Source organism: Macaca nemestrina, chromosome 1 (assembly GCF_043159975.1).
Source record: "Macaca nemestrina isolate mMacNem1 chromosome 1, mMacNem.hap1, whole genome shotgun sequence".
Taxonomy (NCBI): domain Eukaryota; kingdom Metazoa; phylum Chordata; class Mammalia; order Primates; family Cercopithecidae; genus Macaca; species Macaca nemestrina.
The window spans coordinates 29031906-29055419 of NC_092125.1; the positions used below are offsets into that span (position 1 = coordinate 29031906).

Consider the following 23514-nt stretch of genomic DNA (forward strand, 5'->3'; position numbering starts at 1 on the left):
AGGAAGACGTTTTCATACATGACTTGTTTTATATTTAAGAAAATAATTTTTTAAATAGGTATCATTTAGTCTAGAAAGCAATTGGTGAACCTTGTGAAGACAAGAGAAAAATGAAAGATTTTTGTGTATGAATTTTAGTCTCAACTGCAAACTACTTTTCTGCGTTCTCAATGACGCTACTTTGTCCTGTGTGTCATGTTACCACTCCCTGCATTCAGATGATTGTGTTTGTGCATTATATAACAATATTAATTGTGCTACTGCCAGAGAGGACTGTGACTAATGAGGTATACACTCATTAGAATGTACTTTAGCAGAATACACAGTTGTAGATAAGCCAACAAAAGATTGAGTCCAAGTTGTGAACTTCTCCTTACCTTTCCTGAAAACAACATGAATTGTCATCTTCCAGTCACCATTCTCAACGTTCAAAGGGAGTTCAAAGATCTCAGCCTATGGATCTCAGCCTCTTTGCCCTGCACATGAGCAAGGGAAGAATAGTGGAATCACAAAAGTCCCCAGGTAATATATGTAATTTTTTTCATAATGCATCACCCAGATCAATGCTGAGATCTGGAAAGAGATGACCATAGGTTGTGATAATGCCTTGCCACCTCCCCATCTATCCTCCGCTCTGCTGCAAGTCTGGCCACAGCATGTCCTGCTCAAAACCCTTCAAAGGCTTCTCGTCACCTTTTGGATAATGCCCAAACTTAACAGCAACTGAGGTCCTCTGTGATCTGGCTCTACTGTTTATCATTTTTACCTCTTCCTTGCTCCCTCTTAATACTCTGGTAGCATTGGACTGGTGATATTTCCTAAACTCATACCATAATGATCCTCACCTCTTTTGTCCAATTCATGCTGTTTCCCTGGTCACAGATATCTTCCATCATCCCACACACATCTCTACCACCACAGCCTTGGACAACTCCTGCTCTTTGTTATTTATCTGTACTCTTTCTGCACAGTGGTTTTCCTGGGGACCATTGTCTTCATTCCTCTTTGCCCATAACTATCCTTACATATACATGTTGAAATGATTACTACAGTCAAGGTAATTAACATTTCCATCATCTCACCCTTCCCTAATTGGTGTGCGTGTGTGTGTGTGTATGTGGTAAGAGCACCAAAAATCTACTCTCTTAGCAAATTTCTAGTGTACAATACAATGATATCTGCAAGAGGCAGGCAAACGCATAGGCAGACAGGGGCAGGTCTCTGGTGAAACCCCACCTTTAAGCCAAAGACAGTTTAAAGCCTGAAAGCCAAGCTACAAGTCAAATCTACAGACTGGATTGAGAACCTCTCTTCCCATTTGGTGCACTTTACTCTGAATGATCCCTACCCTTCACCTATTTTACATATACCTACCCTTCCCTAATTGGTTTTTTACACTGCCATGCCCACTGAGTTGTGCCTTTGTTTTAACCTTTTTTGCATACTCACAAACCAATCACCACTCCCCCAATCTGAGCCCATAAAAGCCCTGGACCCAGCCACACTGAAGGGGAGACCACCAGACTTCATGTGGTGGACCACCCTCATGGCCCCTGTTTGCTGAGAGCTGTTCTGTCACTTAATAAAGCTCTTCTCTGCCCTTCTCACCCTTCAATTGTCAATGTAACCTCATTCCTCTTGGATGCATGACAAGAACACAAGAATTGCTGAACACGGGTATGAACTGTAATACAGGTGGGCTGGGGCACTCCTGGGCCAGTCATGGGGTGAGCCAGTGTGCAAGTCACTGTCAAACGGGTAGAGTACCTACTGCAGCAGACCTGGGGCCGAGTCAGGCCCAGGTTGGGGCATCACCAGCCAGACACTTCCAGCTGGCAAAAGTGACTGAGAAAAATCCTCTGTCAGTGAAACTATTAACTATAGTCCACATGCTGTATATCAGACCTCTAGATTTTTTCATCTGACAAAACTGTAACTTTGTTTCTTTTTATCTACATCTCCTGATCTCCCCCTACCTCTGGTAACCACCTTTCTACTCTGTTTGTGTGTATTCCGCATTTTTTAAGATGCTGCATGTAAGAAAGATGTGGAGTACTTTTTTTCTGTGGCTTATTTCACTTAGCATAATGTCCTCTAGGATCATCATGCTGCAAATGGCAGGATCTCCTTCCTTTCTAAGGCTGAATAATATTTCTGTGTGTGTGTGTGTGTGTCTGTGTGTGTGTGTGTGTGTGTAGAAACCAGCCCTTTCAAAAGATTCCATGCCTGATTTCAACCAACTGCCTGACTGATAAGAGATCACTGACAACCACGGAGTGGTTCTGGCCAGTCTGCAGAGAAGGTGCAGTGAGGGTTTTGTGTCCTCTGCTTCACCTTTTGACATCAGAGGGCCAAAAATGCCACCCTTGGGTCATACTAATCCTGCCATTTTTTGAACATGGGTCCCATGAAGGAAGATGAAGTTCACTTGTGCACGTAAATGTTTCTCATTTCATAAACACTTATGATTCCTTCTATAGTATATTGAATTTGCATATTTAGCCACCCTGCTCAACATAAGTTCATGTTCCCTTTGCCCCACCTCTCCCCTACTCACAAAAGTGTCTGCTTCTAGCTTCTGGCCAAAGGCCATGCTTCCCAGCTGATCAGAAGGGCCACCCTTCAGGCTATAACCATTTACGAGAAATAAAGCTCTCCTTTACAAACTTATGAACCTTGTCATTCTTCAACTGACACTAGTATATCATGATCCACCAAGCTTAAAATCTTACAAATAACCTTTATTGTCTCTGTCCTCTTAGCTATTTGTAGTTATTAGGTCACCAAGATCTGAAAATAGACACATCTATGAGAATAGAAGAGGCAAAGTCAAACCACAAGATATCTATATTCTTCCTGAACTTCTCCCTATGTGAGCATTTGTGCACCTGCACTTGTGCACATGCACATGCATGCACGCACACACACACACACACACACATAGATTTGAACATGAAATACATTGGGCTTAAAGTAAATAAGTTAATTCTGTTGGCAACCTGTTCTTGTTCCCACTTTACTCAACTATTCCCTAAAAGTACATCCAATTCAATGAAATGTTAGCAAATAATTCCAATTTTTCTATAGGAAGACAAAGGAATACACCTGACACCAAAAGGCAAATATTAATAAAAATTCCTCATTAGATCTGTTTCCTCTCAAATTCTTCTCAGATTACTTGTCATCCCCACCCTTTTATCAACCCTTCCTCCCGGGAGCTTCTCCATCCTTGGTTCCAAACTAACTGCCTCCCCCACCATCTACACACTGGAGGAAAGAAAAGATTGTTCACACATTGCAAGGTTCATAGCTGAGATCCCTATAACAAAAGACAGATTAACAAGAAAAAAGGCCAGGCATGCTGGCTCATGCCTATAATCTCAGCATTTAGGGAGGCCAAGGCAAGAGGGCTGCTTAAGGCCAGGAGTACAAGACAAGCCTAGTCGATGTAGCAAGACTACATCTACAAAAATAAGCCAGGTGTGGCAGTGTGTGCCTGTAATCCTAGCTACTTGGGAGGCTGAGGTGGGAGGATTGCTTAAGCCTAAGAGGTCAGTTGCAGTGAGCCATGATTACACCACTGCACTCCAGCCTGGGTGAGAGTAAGACCCTGTCTCCAAAAAAACTCAAAACAAACAATAAAACAGAAAAAAGAGAAAAGCATACACATCTATTTAATACAAGTTTCACATGACACAAGGGCCTTCAGAAATAAAGATCCAAAGAAACAGGGAAACACGTACTTTTTAGCTAAGTTTGATGAAGTAGATAGTTGAGGAAAAGTATGATCAGACAAAAGGCGCATGCTGCAATCGTCAGAGTAGGTAGACAGGCAGATATGAATAGGGCAGGATGGGGCCCCAAACAATGTCAGGTAACTGTCAGGCAATTGTCAGGCCATCTCCTCAGGAGTGATAAGTGGTCACAGCCAGTACCAGGGAGCGGAAAATTTCCTATCAAACAGGAAATATCTTGAGCTTGTGGGCAACAACTTCCCAATAAGAACTTAAAAATAGCAAACGTGTCTAGGCATGCACAGTAAGGGACAAAATGGCAACATTTCACCTTCTTCTGAGGACATGTCCAGGCATGCACAGTGAGGGGCAAAACAGGAGAGTTTGACTGGTACATAACCTTTCTCTGTATGCACTAGACTGGTAAGGGGAAATTACCTTAAAAGAGCATACACATGACTTCAACTAGCAAATAGCGCATGTGGCGCTTCCCAAACGCTGGCAAGTCACTACTTATGCTGCGATTAGCCAACAGCCTGCCCAAGGGGAAGGATGAGGGGAGGAAACTAAGAAGAAACATGAAATCGTAACTATAAGATTCCTCAGCCAACAATCAGGCGGGGCACTCAGTCTTTCAGGTTACCCACGTGATCCGTTCCAAGTATACTTTACTTCAATAAACCTTCACTTCTGCTTTAAATCTACTTCTGTCTCTTGGCCAAATTCTTTCTTCCACGAAGGCAAGAACCCAGGACTGTGAACCCTGCCCATACTCATTGCTGGTAACATAATGGAAATAGACTGTGGGCAACTTAGCAAGGCTGGTTTGTTCAGATTATTCTCTGTGTCCCTGTGTCTTCAGAGATAAGGATGCTCCTTTCCTCTGAATATAGGGAGGGTACCTCAAAATGAGGGACTTATTCAGAGGAAGGTCAAAGAATTATTTTATGGCCTGTTTCAGGGAAAAAAGACAGCAAGAAAGTCAAGGAGTACTTTCTGCTTGTGCTGTTTTCTCAAATGCCAAGCTGTCACATTTTGAAACAATGTATTCTCAATCCCATCACCACCAAGCTTCCACTCTTTTCTCATTAGAACAATTCCGTTCTCTCCGGCTTTTTCAACTCAGTACCCTAACATCTCTTATCCCAGTTAACAAAGGATTATCCTTTGAAAACATCTGGGAATGGTCCACACAACTACTTTTCCTCATGTGTCATAATTTTTTGTCCTGTGACAAGTACATCCAGTACGGGCTTGAAAGGTAAAAGAAGCCATAAAGAAGCATCTGCAATCAGAAAGAGGTTGTAGAAAAGAAGAAAAAAGACAGCTATTTTGCTTTCTCTGCAGTTAGAGCCAAGAAAACTATAGTTAGAAAATTGGATTTTATTCTAAAATTTGGAGATTTTCCCCACATCTCTTCTCTGGATAGATTATAATTCTATACCCTCATCTCAAAACTTTTAACATAGGCAGAACAACAGGTATTTGCATTGCTTTTAAATATCTGGTTGTGACAAAGCTTGTTGTTGATCAGACTCCCTGTTTCACTCATATATATTATAATGGTTTTGTTTTGTAAATGTGTTACACACAACAAAAATGTGATTGCTTCAAAATATTTATAACATATTGAGGAAATTCAGGACACACCACCCCAATGTAACTGTAGGAGACCAGAATATGCCACCTTAAGAATGCCTCTTTGGCACAAAAATTATTTAAAGTTGATTATTTTGAGAAACAGCAGACACAAGAGAAGCTTTAAAAACAGAAGATATTTTTGTAAGGAAAATTTGTATCTTTAAAGGAAATCTTAATTTGTAAGGGTATCTCCCTCTCTGTACCAGGAAGAGAAGGATTACTTAATTATTAGAAATTCTTATCAGGGGAAAAGTCATCAGCAAAAATCTGCATAATAAACCTTGTTCTTGTTTAACAGGCTTTACTCGGTGTAATTTTTTTCTTGTCATAACTGAGTCTCTCTCACATACTTCTTTGTATTGGGGAACCATGGTATTTAAGCTCGAAGTCAAAGCCACCTGTTTCAGATCTACTCCAGGGAACTCCTCATTTTTCCCTGAAAATATATAGATAAGATATACATGTGATTAAACTCCTGTGTTTTTTTCTCTTATTAATCTTTTATTGCAAAGGTCTGTCCCAACTGAGAACTCATGCAGGGTAGAGAGAAAAATCATGTTTCTTCACCTGCAGCTCATTAAATGACTCAAAACAACATTTAAATAGGAAACCAATGAGGTGTTTAAGCAGGGAAGTAGCAAAAATTGATTTAACAGTATAGGAAAATAATTTTACTTCAAGGCAGAGAACGTGTTGTAAATGGGAAAGACTACAAACAAGAACACCCATTGAAAAGCCACTGCAACAATCCAGGCCTGATTTCAGCAATTCAGAAGTTATGACAATTTTGACAAGAATATGGCTGAAGTGTCCCATTATCTATAAAAGGAATATTTCATAAACACTTTTGTAAGAGAAAGCTTAAACTATTATACAACACAAAATATTTTAAATACTGTGGAAGCAATCACATTCCCACAATTAATGTACTAGTTATAAACCATTACGTGCTTTTGAAAGTATATTCTTAAAAAACTTTCACTGGGCAAGAATTTGTCCAGTAGTTCAAGTGTGTACAATACCTGGCACACAATATGTACTCAATAAATATTTACTAAATACATACATACATTCATCATTTCTTTAAAAATACCACCCCATTCAGATACCACACCTATTTACTGGCTTTACCACCTCCACCTACCATCCCGCCTCCAGTTACTATGGAAAAAATGTCTTTTATCCATAGCATATTCTCATAGAATATGAGCTACAATCCTAGCATGTAAATATTTGAAAATAGACTAGAAATTATCTTTGACTTATAAAATTAAACAACATAATTTTAAATCACACAAAATATAGTAGGATTAAAAGTTAGGAATATGTCTGCAGAGAAGAAAGCCAGCAAAAATTCAAGTTGTTTGTTTTCCTAAACACTAGTCATATTGGAAATGTGTTGTGTTAAAAGACAAAATTACAACAAATCTAGTTTTACAGACGTTAATTGTCCTTTATTTGTGACTTTAGAACTGAGCAGCAGTTCAGTCCAAAAATGGCCCAGAATGTTCCACCCCACCAAATGTGTAGGTTATATTCGTAACTAGAGTAAAGGAAGTGACATACAGAAAACTGCAGTGAGGTACAGAGATAGCCCAATTGGTCATAGCTCACATCTGTCTTATTTGAACATGATTTGAACAATTGGCCGCCTGTAATTGGCTGAGATTCTGTTCCTAAGTTAGGTTTTCAGTTTGTTTAAGTGCTGAGTTGGGCTGCATTTAGGAACTCACACATAGGCCTCCTTGGGCCAATTTTAGTTTGTTTTAACAGTTGTTCATGTGATTTAAAGGATTTGATTAAACACAGTAAAGAACTTCCTGGTGGTGAGGACACCTAAAAGAAGAATGAGTGATAAAAAGAAATTCAGCATCTCCCTCTCTAGGAAGCTTTATAAACATACTAACTCCTTATAAGTCTCAGTAAATTTCTATGTAAAATTCATAATGTCATGGGTATAGTTTGAGCTAAAATTTACTTCTGCTAACTATGACTTCTGTTTTTAAGTTTGCAAAGTAAATAAATTAAGTGAAAAATATTTCAATGGGAAAACAGACTACTGAAGAAAACAAAATGCAATCAGGTACTATTGTAACATAAAATCCATAAACTTAGGAAATATAACAATTATAAACAATTACTTATTTGCAAAGAGAGTGCTCCCCAAGGTCCTCACCACACCAGGAAGTAATCATACTGCATTTATTTTTAAATAAATCATTATTCAAAGTTTTCACTAATTTTCACTGACATCCTAAAAGGTAAATACTAGTCAATCTCTTTACATTTTGTTTGTTTGAGATGGAGTCTTTATCTGTTACCCAGGCTGGAGTGCAGTGGTGTAATCTCAGCTCACTGCAACCTCCACCTCCCAGGTTCAAGCGATTCTCCTGCCTCAGTTTCCTAAGTAGCTAGGACTACAGGCGTTCACCACCACATTGGGCAAAATTTTATATTTTTAGTAGAGACAGTGTTTCACCATGTGGGTCAGGCTGGTCTTGAACTCCTGGCCTTAAGTGATCCTCCCGCCTTGGCCTCTCAAAGTGCTGGGATTATAGGCATGAGCCACCACACCTGGATAATTTTTGTATTAGTAGAAACAGGGTTTCGCCATGTTGGCCAGACTAGAGTCTCTTTACATTCAATTCAAAAAGTCACAAATTAAAACTAGTTTACATTAGAAACTATAAAAAAGCATTTAATAAAGGCTACTAGAAAGTAATTTCAAATACTAGCTATTTAAAGGACCAGGTGCCATTGAAAAGGATTGAAGCAATTTAAAGAGACAGGTGAGATTTAAAAGGATAGACTACATTTTAAAAGTTGGTCTTTGAAACGCATAGCTCTGAGTGAGAAAAGAAAAGGTAAAAGGAAGGAAGACAAACCCTGTGGCAATTTGGCAGTGAAGGGAGGAAGAAGAAAAAAGGGAAGAAAAAAATTAGGGTCCTATAAGACAAAAAAGAACCATAAAATTGGAGGATTCAAAACCCTTCCCCAATCATCATCATTAAAACAAGCAAAAGGAAAACTGCTAAATATCTGAACTTTTCTACTTTTTCAGAAGAGGGCACCACTAAATTAGGAATCTAGTAAAATATCCTAATTTCATAAAAACAAATAAGATAAAGATAAGCTATGTCCAGAGAGATAGGAGAGAGAGAGAGAGAGATGAAAACAAAGAAAGGAAGGAAGCAAGGAAGGAAGGAAGGAGGGAGGGAGGGAAGAAGGGAGGAAAGGAGGGAGGGAGGAGGGAGGGAGTTAAGGGAGGGAGGAATCAAAAGGTTTTCTAGAGATCCACTGGGAGAATTCTATTTATACCTCATTGGTCAGAATGGAGATTGCATGGTGACTTCTAAGTACAAGGGCACCTGAAATAATGATAAATACTTTTTCCAGCCTCTAGTGGAAGGTAAAAAGAGAAAAGTGAACTTGAAAACTTTTGGGTAACCAATAAACGGTATGTGTCATATCTCTTCTATAACTGAAATACATTACTTCCATGCTCATGCTTTATTAGTAATTCAGCTAAATGTAAAAGTATAAGCTGAAAATGATACTAACTTAGACTTTTAAAGTCATTGCCCCATTGCCTTCAAGCTTCAGTATTGTTAAAAGCCCATTGTTCATTCTACTTCCTGTCCTTTATATGTGACTTGTATTTGCTTTTCTGAAAGGTTGTGGAATCTCTTTATCTCTGGGGTTCTGAAATATCATGGTGAAGTGCCCTGGTTTTGAGTCCTTTTTATATTATCAGATCTGGAACTTTACCAGTTCAATTGTCACAAAGATCAAACCTCCAGTCTCCATCCAGGATGAAGGAAGGTCAGTCTCATAGTTGTTTGCAGAATGGGGATGAGAAATATCTGTTTCATAAACAGACCTTCAACTAATTCCTCTGTCATGTCCCATTACCAACATCTTTGCAGTTCCTGATGCCTACAATCACTCACTAAGCTATCTTAAAATCATCTGGCATGCATTCACTTTTTTCATGTTGGCATCCCATTTGCAAGCCCTTGGTGTTAGCTTTCTCTTTTCTGATAATTCATCAACTCACTTCTCACCTTCAAATAGTGTGTTGACAATTCTTTTCTACTGTAATCTCAATCTCTTACTTCATTTATCCTCTAAGTTTATGTCTTTTAAAAATACTCTTATTTTAGTGAGATTTCAAGAGGAAGCAGAGGCAAATATGTGTTCAGTCCACCATAATTAATCTGAAGTTCTCTCAACTTCAGCTATAGTGTAAAGAATGAATTGGCAGGGGGAGGAGTAGAAGTGGTTGGAGTGGGGAGGTGGTGGTAAGTCAAGACTGAGAGTGAGGAGACAAGACTTTTAGTAAGAAGTGATGAGTATCTGAACCACAATAGTGGCAGGAAAAAGAGAGATAAGAGGACAAATTTGAGACAAACTACATTGATAGAAGCAACTGGAGTTGGTAAGTGTTGGAAAGAAGTCCAAGAGGTACAGCACATAAGAGTAATTTGTGTAGGTTATATTTCAATAGTAGCAACAGTGAGCTTTAACTCCTGGCTGGGGTAATTGGAAAAAAAAATGGGTGAAATTTGATAGGTGGAGATGGAGGCAGGGCATTGTAAGTTAGATAATTAATCATGAGCATTTATTCATAACAAGTGTTTTATGAAGGCTAGAACTTAGAATATTCTGAAATTGAAAAACTGTTGCTTTGACAAGCACAATTAGTATGTGTCTTCCTGAAGAGGGAACTGTGATTTGCCTTTGGGGCATATCTTCCCTTTGTTCCCTTTGCTCATTCCTCTATCATTTCAGTAATGACCATGTAAGACAAGTGCTCAGATATTTTACTTAGCCAAACCTGAAATCAGAATAAACCCAAATATCAATGCTTTATTTATCATGGGCTAACAATAAGTGTTGTGTTTGTGCTGTTGTTTTAACAGTTATATGTTCTCACGATTCAAAAAAAAATTTAAGTGAAAAAATCTTGCTCCTGAACAAGACGGCTGAATAGGAACATCTCCAGCCTCCAGCTCCCAGTGCAAGCGACACAGAAGATGGGTGATTTCTGCATTTTCAACTGAGGTACCGGGTTCATCTCACTGGGGACTGCCAGACAATTGGTGCTGGTCAGCCGGTGCAGCCCGACCAGCGAGAGCTGAAGCAGGGCGAAGCATTGCCTCACCTGGGAAGTGCAAGGTTCCAAAAGACGGGAATGCCTTTTCCTAGCCAAGGGAAAATGAGACACACAACACTTGGAAAATCGGGTAACTCCACCCTAATACTGCACTTTACCAAGGGTCTTAGCAAACGGCATACCAGGAGATTATATCCCACACCTGGCCTGGAGGTCCCCACACCCATGGAGCCTCCCTCATTGCTACCACAGCAGTCTGAGATCTAACTGCAAGGTGGCAGCGAGGCTGGGGGAGGGGCACCCACCATTGCTGAGGCTTAAGTAGGTAAACAAAGCCACCAGGAAGCGCGAACTGGGTGGAACCCACCACAGTTCAAGGAGGCCTGCCTGTCTCTGTAGACTCCACCTCTGGGGACAGGGCATAGCTAAACAAAAAGCAGCAGAAACCTCTGCAGATGTAAATGACCCTGTCTGACAGCTTTGAAGAGAGAAGTAGGTCTCCCAGCACAGAGGTTGAGATCAGAGAACAGACAGATTGCATGCTCAAGTGGGTCCCTGACCCTTGAGTAGCCTACCTGGGAGACATCCCACACTAGGTGCAGACCAACACCTCACACCTCACACGGCTGGGCACACCTCTGAGACGAAGTTTCCAGAGCGAGAATCAGACAGCAACACTCGCTGTTCAGCAATATTCTATCTTCTGCAGCCTCCACTGCTGATACCCAGGCAAACAGGGTCTGGAGTAGACCTCAAGAATACTCCAACAGACCTGCAGCTAAGGGTCCTGACTGTTAGAAGGAAAACTAACAAACAGAAAGGACACCCAAACCAAACCCCATCAGTTCATCACCATCATCAAAGACCAAAGGGAGATAAAACCACAAAGATGGGGAAAAAGCAGTGCAGAAAAGCTGGAAATTCAAAAAATCAGAGCGCATCTCCCCCTCCAAAGGAATGCAGCTCATCACCAGCAACAGATCAAAGCTGGATGGAGAATAACTTTGACAAGTTGAGAGAAGAAGGCTTCAGTCGATTAAACTTCTCAGAGCTAAAGGAGGAACTATGTACCCAGAGCAAAGAAACTAAAAATCTTGAAAAAAGAATGGAAGAATGGATAACTAGACTAATCAATGCAGAGAAGGCCATAAACAAACTGACAGAGATGAAAACTATGACACGAGAATTACGTGATGAATGCACAAGCTTCAGTAACCGACTTGATCAACTGGAAGAAAGAGTATCAATGATTGAAGACCAAATGAATGAAATGAAGTGAGAAGAGAAGTCTAGAGAAAAAAGAGGAAAAGGAAATGAACAAAGCCACCAAGAAATATGGGATTATGTGAAAAGACCAAATCTATGTCTGATTGGTGTGCCTGAAAGTGATGGGGAAAATGGAACCAAGTTGGAAAACACTCTTCAGGATATCATCCAGGAGAACTTCCCCAACCTAGTAAGGCAGGCCAACATTCAAATTCAAGAAATACAGAGAATGCCACAAAGATACCCCTTGGGAAGAGCAACTACAAGACACATAATTGTCAGATTCACCAAAGTTGAAATGAAGGAAAAAATGTTAAGGGCAGCCAGAGAGAAAGGTCAGGTTACCCACAAAGGGAAGCCCATCAGACTAACAGCAGATCTCTCGGCAGAAACTCTACAAGCCAGAAGAGAATGGGGGCCCATATTCAACATTCTTAAAAAAAAAAAAAGAATTTTCAACCCAGAATTTCATATCCAGCCAAACTAAGTTTCATAAGTGAAGGAGAAATTAAATCCTTTACAAACAAGCAAATGCTGAGAGATTTTGTCACCACCAGGCCTGCCATACAAGAGACCCTGAAGGAAGCACTAAACATGGAAAGGAACAACCGGTACCAGCCATTGCAAAATCATGTCAAAATGTAAAGTCCATTGATGCTAGTAAGAAACTGCATCAACTAGCGAGCAAAATAACCAGCTAATATCACAATGACAGGATTAAGTTCACACATAAAAATATTAACCTTAAATGTAAATGGACTAAACGGTCCAATTAAAAGACACAGACTGGCAAATTGGATAGACTCAAGACTCATCAGTTTCCTATATTCAAGAGACCCATCTCACATGCAGAGACACACATAGGCTCAAAACAAAGGCATGGAGGAGGATCTACCAAGAAAATGGAAAATAAAAAAAAGCAGGGGTTGCAATCCTAGTCTCTGATAAAACAGACTTTAAATCATCAAAGATCAAAAGAGACAAAGAAGGCCATTACATAATGGTAAAGGGATCAATTCAACAGGAAGAGCTAACTATCCTAAATATATATGCACCCAATACAGGAGCACCCAGATTCATAAAGCAAGTCCTTAGAGACTTACAAAGAGGCTTAGACTCCCATTGAATAAAAATGGGAGACTTTAACATCCCACTGTCAACATTAGACAGATCAACAAGACAGAAAGTTAACAAGGATATCCAGGAATTGAACTCAACTCTGCACCAAGCGGACCTAATAGACATCTACAGAACTCTCCACCCCAAATCAACATAATACACATTCTTCTCAGCACCACATCGCACTTATTCCAAAATTGACCACGTAGTTGGAAATAAAGCACTCCTCAGCAAATGTACAAGAACAGAAATTATAACAAACTGTCTCTCAGACCACACTGCAATCAAACTAGAACTCAGGACTAAGAAACTCAATCAAAACTGTGCAACTACATGGAAACTGAACAACCTGCTCCTGAATGACTACTGGGTACATAACAAAATGAAGGCAGAAATAAAGATGTTCTTTCAAACCAATGATAACAAAGATACAACATACCAGAATCTCTGGGACACATTTAAAGCAGTGTGTAGAGGGAAATTTATAGCACTAAATGCCCACAAGAGAAAGCAGGAAAGATCTAAAATTGACACCCTAACATCACAATTAAAAGAACTAGAGAAGGAAGAGCAAACACATTCAAAAGCTAGCAAAAGCAAGAAATAACTAAGATCAGAGCAGAACTGAAGGAGATAGAGACACAAAAAACCCTCCAAAAAGGCCGGGCGCGGTGGCTCACGCCTGTAATCCCAGCACTTTGGGAGGCCGAGGCGGGCGGATTACAAGGTCAGGAGATCGAGACCACGGTGAAACCCCGTCTCTACTAAAAATACAAAAAATTAGCCGGGCGCGGTTGTGGGCGCCTGTAGTCCCAGCTACTCGGGAGGCTGAGGCAGGAGAATGGCGTGAACCCGGGAGGCGGAGCTTGCAGTGAGCCGAGATCGCGCCACTGCACTCCAGCCTGGGCGACAGAGCGAGACTCCGTCTCAAAAAAAAAAAAAAAAAAACAAAAAACCCTCCAAAAAATCAATGAATCCAGGAGCTGGTTTTTGGAAAAGATCAACAAAATTGATAGACTGCTAGCAAGACTAATAAAGAAGAAAAGAGAGAGGAATCAAATAGATGCAATAAAAAATGATAAAGGGTATATCACCACTGACCCCACAGAAATACAAACTACCATCAGAGAATACTATAAACACCTCTACACAAATAAACTAGAAAACCTAGAAGAAATGGATAATTTCCTGGACACTTACACTCTCCCAAGATTAAACCAGGAAGAAATTGAATCCCTGAATAGACCAATAGCAGGCTCTGAAATTGGGGCAATAATTAATAGCCTACCAACCAAAAAAAAAGTCCAGGACCAGACAGATTCACAGCCGAAATCTACCAGAGGTACAAGGAGAAGCTGGTACCATTCCTTCTAAAACTATTCCAATTAATAGAAAAAGAGGGAATCCTCCCTCACTCATTTTATGAGGCCAACATCATCCTGATACCAAAGCCTGGCAGAGACACAACAAAAAAAGAGAATTTTAGACCAATATCCCTGATGAACATTGATGCAAAAATCCTCAATAAAATACTGGCAAACCAAATCCAGCAGCACATCAAAAAGCTTATCCACCATAATCAAGTGGGCTTCATCCCTGGAATGCAAGGCTGGTTCTATATATGCAAATCAATAAATGTAATCCAGCATATAAACAGAACCAAAGACAAAAACCACATGATTATCTCAATAGATGCAGAAAAGGCCTTTGACAAAATTCAACAGCCCTTCATGCTAAAACTCTCAATAAATGAGGTATTGATGGAACGTATCTCAAAATCATAAGAGCTATTTATGACAAACCCACAGCCAATATCATACTGAATGGCCAAAAACTGGAAGCATTCCCTTTGAAAACTGGCACAAGACAGGGATGCCCTCTCTCATCACTCCTATTCAACATAGTGTTGGAAGTTCTGGCTAAGGCAATCAGGCAAGAGAAAGAAATAAAAGGTATTCAGTTAGGAAAAGAAGAAGTCAAATTGTCCCTGTTTGCAGATGACATGATTGTATATTTAGAAAACCCCATTGTTCAGTCCAAAATCTCCTTAAGCTGATAAGCAACTTCAGCAAAGTCTCAGGATACAAAATCAATGTGCAAAAATCACAAGCATTCTTATACACCAGTAACAGACAAACAGAGAGCCAAATCATGAATGAACTCCTATTCACAATAGCTTCAAAGAGAATAAAATACCTAGGAATCCAACTTACATGGGATATAAAGGACCTCTTCAAGAAGAACTACAAACCACTGCTCAGTGAAATAAAAGAGGACACAAACAAATCGAAGAACATACCATGTTCATGGATAGGAAGAATCAATATCATGAAAATGGCCATACTGCCCAAGGTAATTTGTAGATTCAATGCCATCCCCATCAAGCTACCAATGACTTTCTTCACAGAATTGGAAAAAACTGCTTTAAAGTTTATATGGGACCAAAAAAGACCCCGCATTGCCAAGACAATCCTAAGTCAAAAGAACAAAGCTGGAGGCATCACGCTATCTGACTTCAATCTATATTACAAGACTGCAGTAACCAAAACAGCATGGTACTGGTACCAAAACAGAGATAGAGACCAATGGAACAGAACAGAACCCTCAGAAATAATACCACACATCTACAGCCATCTGATCTTTGACACCTGACAAAAACAAGAAATGGGGAAAGGATTCCCTATTTAATAAATGGTGCTGGGAAAACTGGCTAGCCATAAGTAGAAAGTTGAAACTGGATTGTTTCCTTACTCCTTATACAAAAATTAATTCAAGATGGATTAGAGACTTAAATGTTAGACCTAATACCATAAAAACCCTAGAAGAAAACCTAGATAACACTATTCAGGACATAGGCATGGGCAAAGGCTTCATGTCTAAAACACCAAAAGCAACGGCAACAAAATCCAAAATTGACAAATGGGATCTAATTAAAGAGCTTCTGCACAGCAAAAGAAACTATCATCAGAGTGAACAGGCAACCTATAGAATGGGAGAAAAATTTTGCAATCTACTCATCTGACAAAGGGCTAATATCCAGAATCTACAAAGAACTCAAACAAATTTACAAGAAAAAAACAAACAACCCCATCAAAAAGTGGGCAAAGGATATGAACAGACAGTTCTCAAAAGAAGACATTCATACAGCCAACAGACACATGAAAAAATGCTCATCATCACTGGCCATCAGAGAAATGCAAACCAAAACCACAATGAGATACCATCTCACACCAGTTAGAATGGCAATCATTAAAAAGTCAGGAAACAACAGATGCTGGAGAGGATGTGGAGAAATAGGAACACTTTTACACTGTTGGTGGGATTATAAACTAGTTCAACCATTTTGGAAAATAGGATGGCGATTCCTCAAGCATCTAGAACTAGAAATACCATATGACCCAGCCATCCCATTACTGGGTATATACCCAAAGGATTATAAATCATGCTGCTATGAAGACACATGCACAAGTATGTTTATTGCAGCACTATTCACAAAAGCAAAGACTTGGAATCAACCCAAATGTCCATCAGTGATAGACTGGATTAAGAAAATGTGGCACATATACATCATGGAATACAATGCAGCCACAAAAAAGGATGAGTTCATGTCCTTTGTAGGGACATGGATGCAGCTGGAAACCATCATTCTCAGCAAACTATCACAAGAACAGAAAACCAAACACTGCATGTTCTCACTCATAGGTGGGAACTGAACAATGAGATCACTTGGACTCGGGAAGGGGAACATTACACACTGGGGCCTATTGTGGGAAGGTGGGAGGGGGCAAGGATGGCATTAGGAGTTATACCTGATGTAAATGACGAGTTGATAGGTGCTGACGAGTTGATGGGTGCAGCACACCAACATGGCACATGTATACATATGTAACAAACCTGCACGTTTTGCACATGTACCCTAGAACTTAAAGTATAATAAAATAAAATAAAATAAAATATAAAAGATTTTAAAAAAATCTTACTTTGACTCCCAGCCGCTACCTGCCTAAACACTGCACTCTTCTCTTCAGTTCCCACCCCCTGATCCTCTCAAGTGTCCACTCTTACTGATTTCTGCAATATTTTTCCAAATTTATGTAGATATGAGAAAATTAAAATGTATTTTCCCTTTTTTTTACACAAAGCATAGCATTGAGTACATGCTGTTCTGTATCTTGCTTATTTAATAATATACCTTGACAACTAATATATGGAGAGCTGTGTCATTTTTTTCAAAGCTACATGTTATTCAGTCATAGAGATATACCATAAGATATGCGACCAATATTCTATCGATGGACATTTTGTTAATTTTTGGACGGTTGACGGAAAATTCCCCTCTGCTCTCTAAAGATTTGCTAAAAATCTACTGACAAAAGGAATATTAACAGAAGAAAATGTACACAAATTTATTAACTTCCACAGGAGTGGGGGTAAAAATCACATAATGCTTATCCCAGCATGCAATGAGGTACAGATGCTTGTATACCCTTTTCTTAGGTGACAGGGAGATGAGAAAGTGTGGATTTTAGGGTGACTATGAAATGATCTCTAGGGGGACCCAGTGGGCTTGAAGAACATACAATCGCCTGGAATAAAGTATGTTGGGCCCACAGTGCAAACAATGGCTTATGACAAATCTGTCTAGGTGTGTTGACAGACTTCTGTCTTTCTTCCTGCAGTATGAGTTCAGTTAATGAAAACTCAGGGAAGGGGCCAAAGGTAATTGATTTCTTCTTTGGCAAATCTAGACTTCAGGCAGATAAGGCAACTGCAGAGAACAACTTCACCCTATTTTTTGGGAGAGCTTTGGGGGATACAGAGGATTGAGATACAGGAAGAGAGGGAAGGTCAGAGAGATCCTAAGTCGTCGTCTTCAGTTCAGCATGTTAAAGTGCCATATTTTGGGGTATTGGTTTCTAAGTCCCAACATTTTCAATTTTATTATTTTGCTTCAATGAATAACCTCAGACATGAACCAGTTCACACACATTCAACTGTATTTGTAAAAGGCAAATATTTCATTTAGGAATAAAAATTGAGTGTTTTAGCAAAACTATAATCATGCAGACCCGGTAAAATGTTTAGCCTTGTTTTTCTGTTTTATTTTTTCATAAATCTGGAGCTAGACCAATGTATGCTTAAAACCAGTTTTTTAGTAACTTCTGTGAGTTTGTGTTTACTTATAATTTAACCTCCGGGAGACCAAAGTAGAATTGAGAACACAGCTAAAGAAATATGCAGGAAGTCCTCCGAGAGAAAAGAATGGGGTAGAATGATATCAGCCTTGGCAGCACAGTATGCACCAACTGTTGGAGTCACCCACATGGTGCTGAGGCTTTCTAACTTCAACTTTGGGATATCTCTACTGTCATTCTAACAGTCTACCCGTTTTTTGTTTTGCTTCACTTTGTGTGTTTTGTAGAGATAGGCTCTCACTATGTTGCCCAGGGTGGTCTCAAACTCCTGAACTCAAGCAATCCTCCTGCCTAAGCCTCTGAAAGTGCTAGAATAACAGGTATGAGCCACCATGGCTGGTGTACTGTTATTCTATTATATTCTCATTCTATTAACCTATTATTATGTTCTGCCCTGACCATAGAGACCAAAGATATTCTTCTTTATGAGAATGGATTTTCCCTGGAGAATATTAAATTCTCATTATCAGCAGAATGGAGAATGGGATAATCCTCAGGCAGCACATGAGGTGGACATTGGAAATTGCCTGCATTTTACAGGCAATTTGGCCTTCACTTCAAGGTTAGTGCCTCCTAGAAGCTAAGGGAAAAGTTGGTGAGGGACTCTAAGGTCTAAGTTAAGTATATGGGCTATAAGAGAAGCCAATTCTGGGCTGGGCCCTGTGGCTCATGCCTGTAATCCCAGCACATTGGGAGGCTGAGGAAGATGGATCACCTGAGGTCGGGAGTTCAAGACCAGCCTGGCCTACATGGTGAAACCTGCCTCTACTAAAGATACAAAAATTAGCTGGGAGTGGTGGCATGCACCTGGATCTCCAGCTACACAGGAGGCTGAGGCAGGAGAATCACTTGAACCTTGGAGGCCAAGGTTGCAGTGAGCCAAGTTCATGCCCTTGCATTCCAGCCTGGGCAACAGAGCAAGACTTCGTCTAAAAAAAAAAAAATGCAGCAGCAGCAACCAATTCTGGCCAGGCACAGTAATCCGAACACTGAAGCAGAAGGGTCACTTGACACCAGGAGTTCAAGACCAGCCTGGGCAACATGGGGAGACCTTGTATCTACAAATAATTTTTGTTTTAATTAGCCAGGCAGGGTGGCATGTGCCTGTGGTCCTAGCTACTCAGGAAACTGAGGTTGGAGGATCACTTGAGCCTAGGAGGTCAAGGCTGCAATAAGCTGTGATTGCAGCACTACACTCTAGCCCAGGCAACAGAGTGAGTCTTGTCTCCAAAAAAAAAAAAAAAGAGAGAGAGAGAAGCCATTCTATCAATTCTTGTATCAATTGTAAGTTACTCTCTGATTGTACTGCTATCTCCAAGTTTCTCTTAATTCATAGCATTGACTAGTAATCAAGGAAATGCAACTTAAAACCACAATAAAATATATTTTCACATCTTAAAATCAGCAAACAAATTATAAAAGTCTGACAATATAATGTCAGATAGAATGAGAAGCAAAAAGAATCCTTCGCTGTTGCAGGGAGCATAAATTGGTACTAACGTTTTAGAAAACAATTTATCACCATCTAGTAATGTTGAGAATATGCATATTCTACAACCTAGCCATTCCACAGCTGGGCATGTACTCTGGAGAAACTCTTGAATTGGTACACAAGTAAACAAGTACAAGAATGTTTTTGTGTTGTTTGTATTAGAAAAAAATGGAGAGAATATAACTATCAGTGGAAAAGAGCTAAATGAATTATAATGTATTTATATGAGGGACATTTTCAAATAATAAGAATAAGATAATAAGAATAAAATAAAGTTGTTTAAATTAGAAAACAGATCTCACAAAAACAACTATGAACAAAAAAGCAAGCTGAACAGCAATGCATATGCTTCAATAAATTGTTGTGATAATATAATGTCTTGAATCATATATATGACTTGGAATTTTCCTCTGTTAATGAGAACGTATTCTGGAGGCAAATACTCCTGCTCCCATTCCCCGTGCTGGGAGGTGATGGGTGGAAGCATGAAGGAAGAAAAATAATCCCCGCTGTTACATAAGCTCTCATTTAGTTAATTAATTGGATTAACATCCCACAACCTACTCCTTTTCCCACACATGCTTCCTCTGAGTTTGTTTGATACAGTGATTAAGAGCATGTCGTGCATAGATGGCCTAGATTTAAAGCCCTTCTTGTGTTTTCAGCATTTTACTTAATTATTCTGGGTATCAACTTTCTCACTGAAAAAAAATGCAGTTAACAAGATTTACTTTTCATTAACATTGTGGTAATAAGCAACTTAATCTAGGTAAAACTTAGTGCCTGGTAAATAAGTACTACATAAATGGTAGTGATTATGGAGCCTCTCACAGTTTCTACTGGTAAGAAGAATACCTCCCATCTCTGCTCCAGGCTTCTCTCATCTGTTCTGGGGCATGGTTTCTACTCTGGTTTTTCAAGACGCTCCCATGCAAATTCCGTATTTCAGAAATTTCATTGAAATCTAGTCCACGGGTAGGTGAAGACCTCTTAGATATGATACCAAAAGCACAAACAAAATAAAAACAATAAAATGTACTTTATCAAAATTAAAACTTTTCTACTTCAGAGGAAACCGTCAAGAAAGTTAAAAGACAATGCCTTGAAAGACAGAAAATATTTACAACTCATTTTTCTGATAAGAGAATTGTATATAGAATATATAAAGAATTCTCACAGCTCAGTAGGAACACGAAATGGGCAAAGGATCTAAATAGATTTATCCAAAGAAAATATACAAATGGCCAATGGGTATATTAAAAGGTGGTCAGTATCATTAGCCAGATGGTCAATAATAGGAAAATGTAAGCAAAACCACAATGAGATACCACTTCATATCTACTAGAAGGGGTATAACCAAAAAGAGAGTTGGAGAGGATGTCAAGAAACTGGATCCCTCCTACATTACTGGTGAGAATAAAAATTGTTAAATGTGCTTTATAAACAGTTTGGCAGTTACTCAAAATGCCAAAGATACAATTACCATATGACCCAGCAATCCCACTAAATATATACCCAAGATAAATGAAAACATATGTCCACACAAAAACTTGCATACAAACTTAGATAAAAACGTTATTCATGACAGCCAGAAAGCAGAAACAACCCAAATGTCTATCAACTGATGACTGGATAAATAAAATGTGGTATTCGTACAATAAAATACTATTGAACAATAAAAACAGAATGAACCACTGATACACGCTGTACTATGTGTGAACCTTGGAAACATTACACTGAGAGAATACAGTTTTTTAAAAAATTGTATAATTTCATTTATATACAATTTCAGAATAGGCAAATCTATAGAGGTGGAAAGTAAATTGGTGGTTGACAGGGGCTGGGAGTGAGGGGAGCTTGAAGCAAAATGGTGAGAGACTGCTGACAGATACAGGAGGTTTTTTTGGGGGGTGTGGGGGTGGTGATAAAAATGTTCTAATGTTGATTGTGATGATAATTGTACAACTCTGTGAATATACTCCAAACCACTGGATTTTACATTTCAAATTGATGTATTTTATAGTATATGAATTATATCACAATCAAACTGCTTTTTAAAAATCTGATGCACAGAACACTTCCCCTTTCTCAGGGCTGTCATGGATTTAGTCCTTTTGTATAACTTTCTTACCACTTTAATGAGATTTTTGAAAGGCGTAGCAAATGTGCTTGCTCAGTCCACTCTTGATTCAGAAGCTTTGGAGGGATTATTTTTAAAAAGAACTGCCCCAAAAACGTACCGAGGACACACAGAAGTTATTGAACTATATACGTCACACAGGAAATGCAGATGAGTTCATACAAAAAAAAAAAAAAAAAGCTTGAGTCACGGGTGAGGGAAAAGAAAACCAGTTTGGTTTGTTATTTCTCTAAGGTGTAAGGCAACTTAATGAGAACTTGTTGGTTTGTTATTTCTCTAAGGCGTAAGATAACTTAATGAGAAAACTTGTCCTCACAACTCTGTGCTTCTCAAAAAGTACAACATGGTTTTAAAGTTTTCTGTTGAAATATGTAACAGAAAGTTAAAAATGAAGGAGGAGCCTTTCCTAACTCCACTGGCTATGGCATCTGTGGGAAAAGTGTGGCTGGGTCTTGGAGGAGCCGCACCAATGGCCTCCGTGCTGTCCTACGAAAGCCTGGTCCACGCCGTGACAGCAATGACAGTTTTTTCCCCTGGATACAGCTAGACTTCGACTTCAGGTTGATGAGAAAAGAAAATCCAAAACTACACACATGGTGCTCCTGGAGATCATTAAAGAAGAAGGACTCCTGGCACCCTATCGAGGGTGGTTTCCAGTGATTTCCAGTCTCTGCTGCTCCAATTTTGTCTATTTCTACACTTTTAATAGCCTCAAAGCAGTCTGGGTCAAAGGTCAACGTTCTACCACTGGAAAAGATCTGGTAGTTGAGTTTGTTGCAGGAGTAGTTAAGGTGTTACTAACAACTCCACTCTGGGTGGTAAACACCAGACTGAAGCTGCAAGGGGCAAAATTTAGGAATGAAGACATTGTACCAACGAACTACAAAGGTATCATTGATGCTTTTCATCAGATCATTCCAGATGAAGGAATCTCGGCTTTATGAAATGGCACATTTCCCTCATTGCTGTTGGTCTTCAATCTTGCCATCCAGTTCATGTTTTATGAAGGTTTAAAACAGCAGCTTTTAAAGAAACGGATGAAGCTTCTTCCTTGGATGTGTTCATCATTGGTGCAGTAGCCAAAGCGACTGCCACCAGGCTCACCTATCCCATGCACACAGTACAGTCAATTCTGAGGTTTGGGCGTCATAGACTAAACCCAGAAAACAGAACATTGGGAAATCTTTGGAATACTCTCTATCTTCTTCACGAACGAGTAAGGCGCTTTGGAATACTGGGACTCTACAAAGGCCTGGAAGCCAAACTGCTACAGACAGTCCTCACTGCTGCTCTCATGTTCCTTGTTTATGAGAAACTGACAGCTGCCACCTTCACAGTTGTGGGGCTGAAGCGTGCACACAAACACTGAGACTCCTTCCCATGAAAAATTCCGAAGATTCTCAAGAGGGAGGTTTCCTCGTGAGTGAAGAGAAGTGATTCTCCTTTGACTCTGGCTCCTGCCACCACAAATGTTACCCTCATTGGCTTGAAAAGCATCCAAGGGTGAACAGGGAGCTTGGCCAACTGGACCTGTTGTCACCTTGTCATGCTGACTGGTTGGATTTTGGGGTGGCAGTTGTACGAATATGAAAAAAAAACCTTGTTGAAAACCTAAAAATGAAAGTTTGTGTTTATTGGTTTTCTTAAGAGAAATGGACTATTTTGCTCTCATGTGTAATATTTTCTATTTAAATTTTTCTTAAATATACCAGCTGTTTTCTTTCCCTGAACCCTCCCCCAGGTTCTAGGACAATTTAATAACATGTAATTCTCCTCAAATACTTTTGTATGTCTCAGTGTTGGTGTTTTCC

The 23514-nt window shown here is 39.5% G+C and overlaps 1 pseudogene; it reads left to right on the forward strand.

Moving 5' to 3' along the window:
• Positions 1-22119: 22119 nt before the first annotated feature.
• LOC105484400 (peroxisomal membrane protein PMP34 pseudogene) lies at positions 22120-23123 on the forward strand (annotated as a pseudogene).
• Positions 23124-23514: the final 391 nt, after the last annotated feature.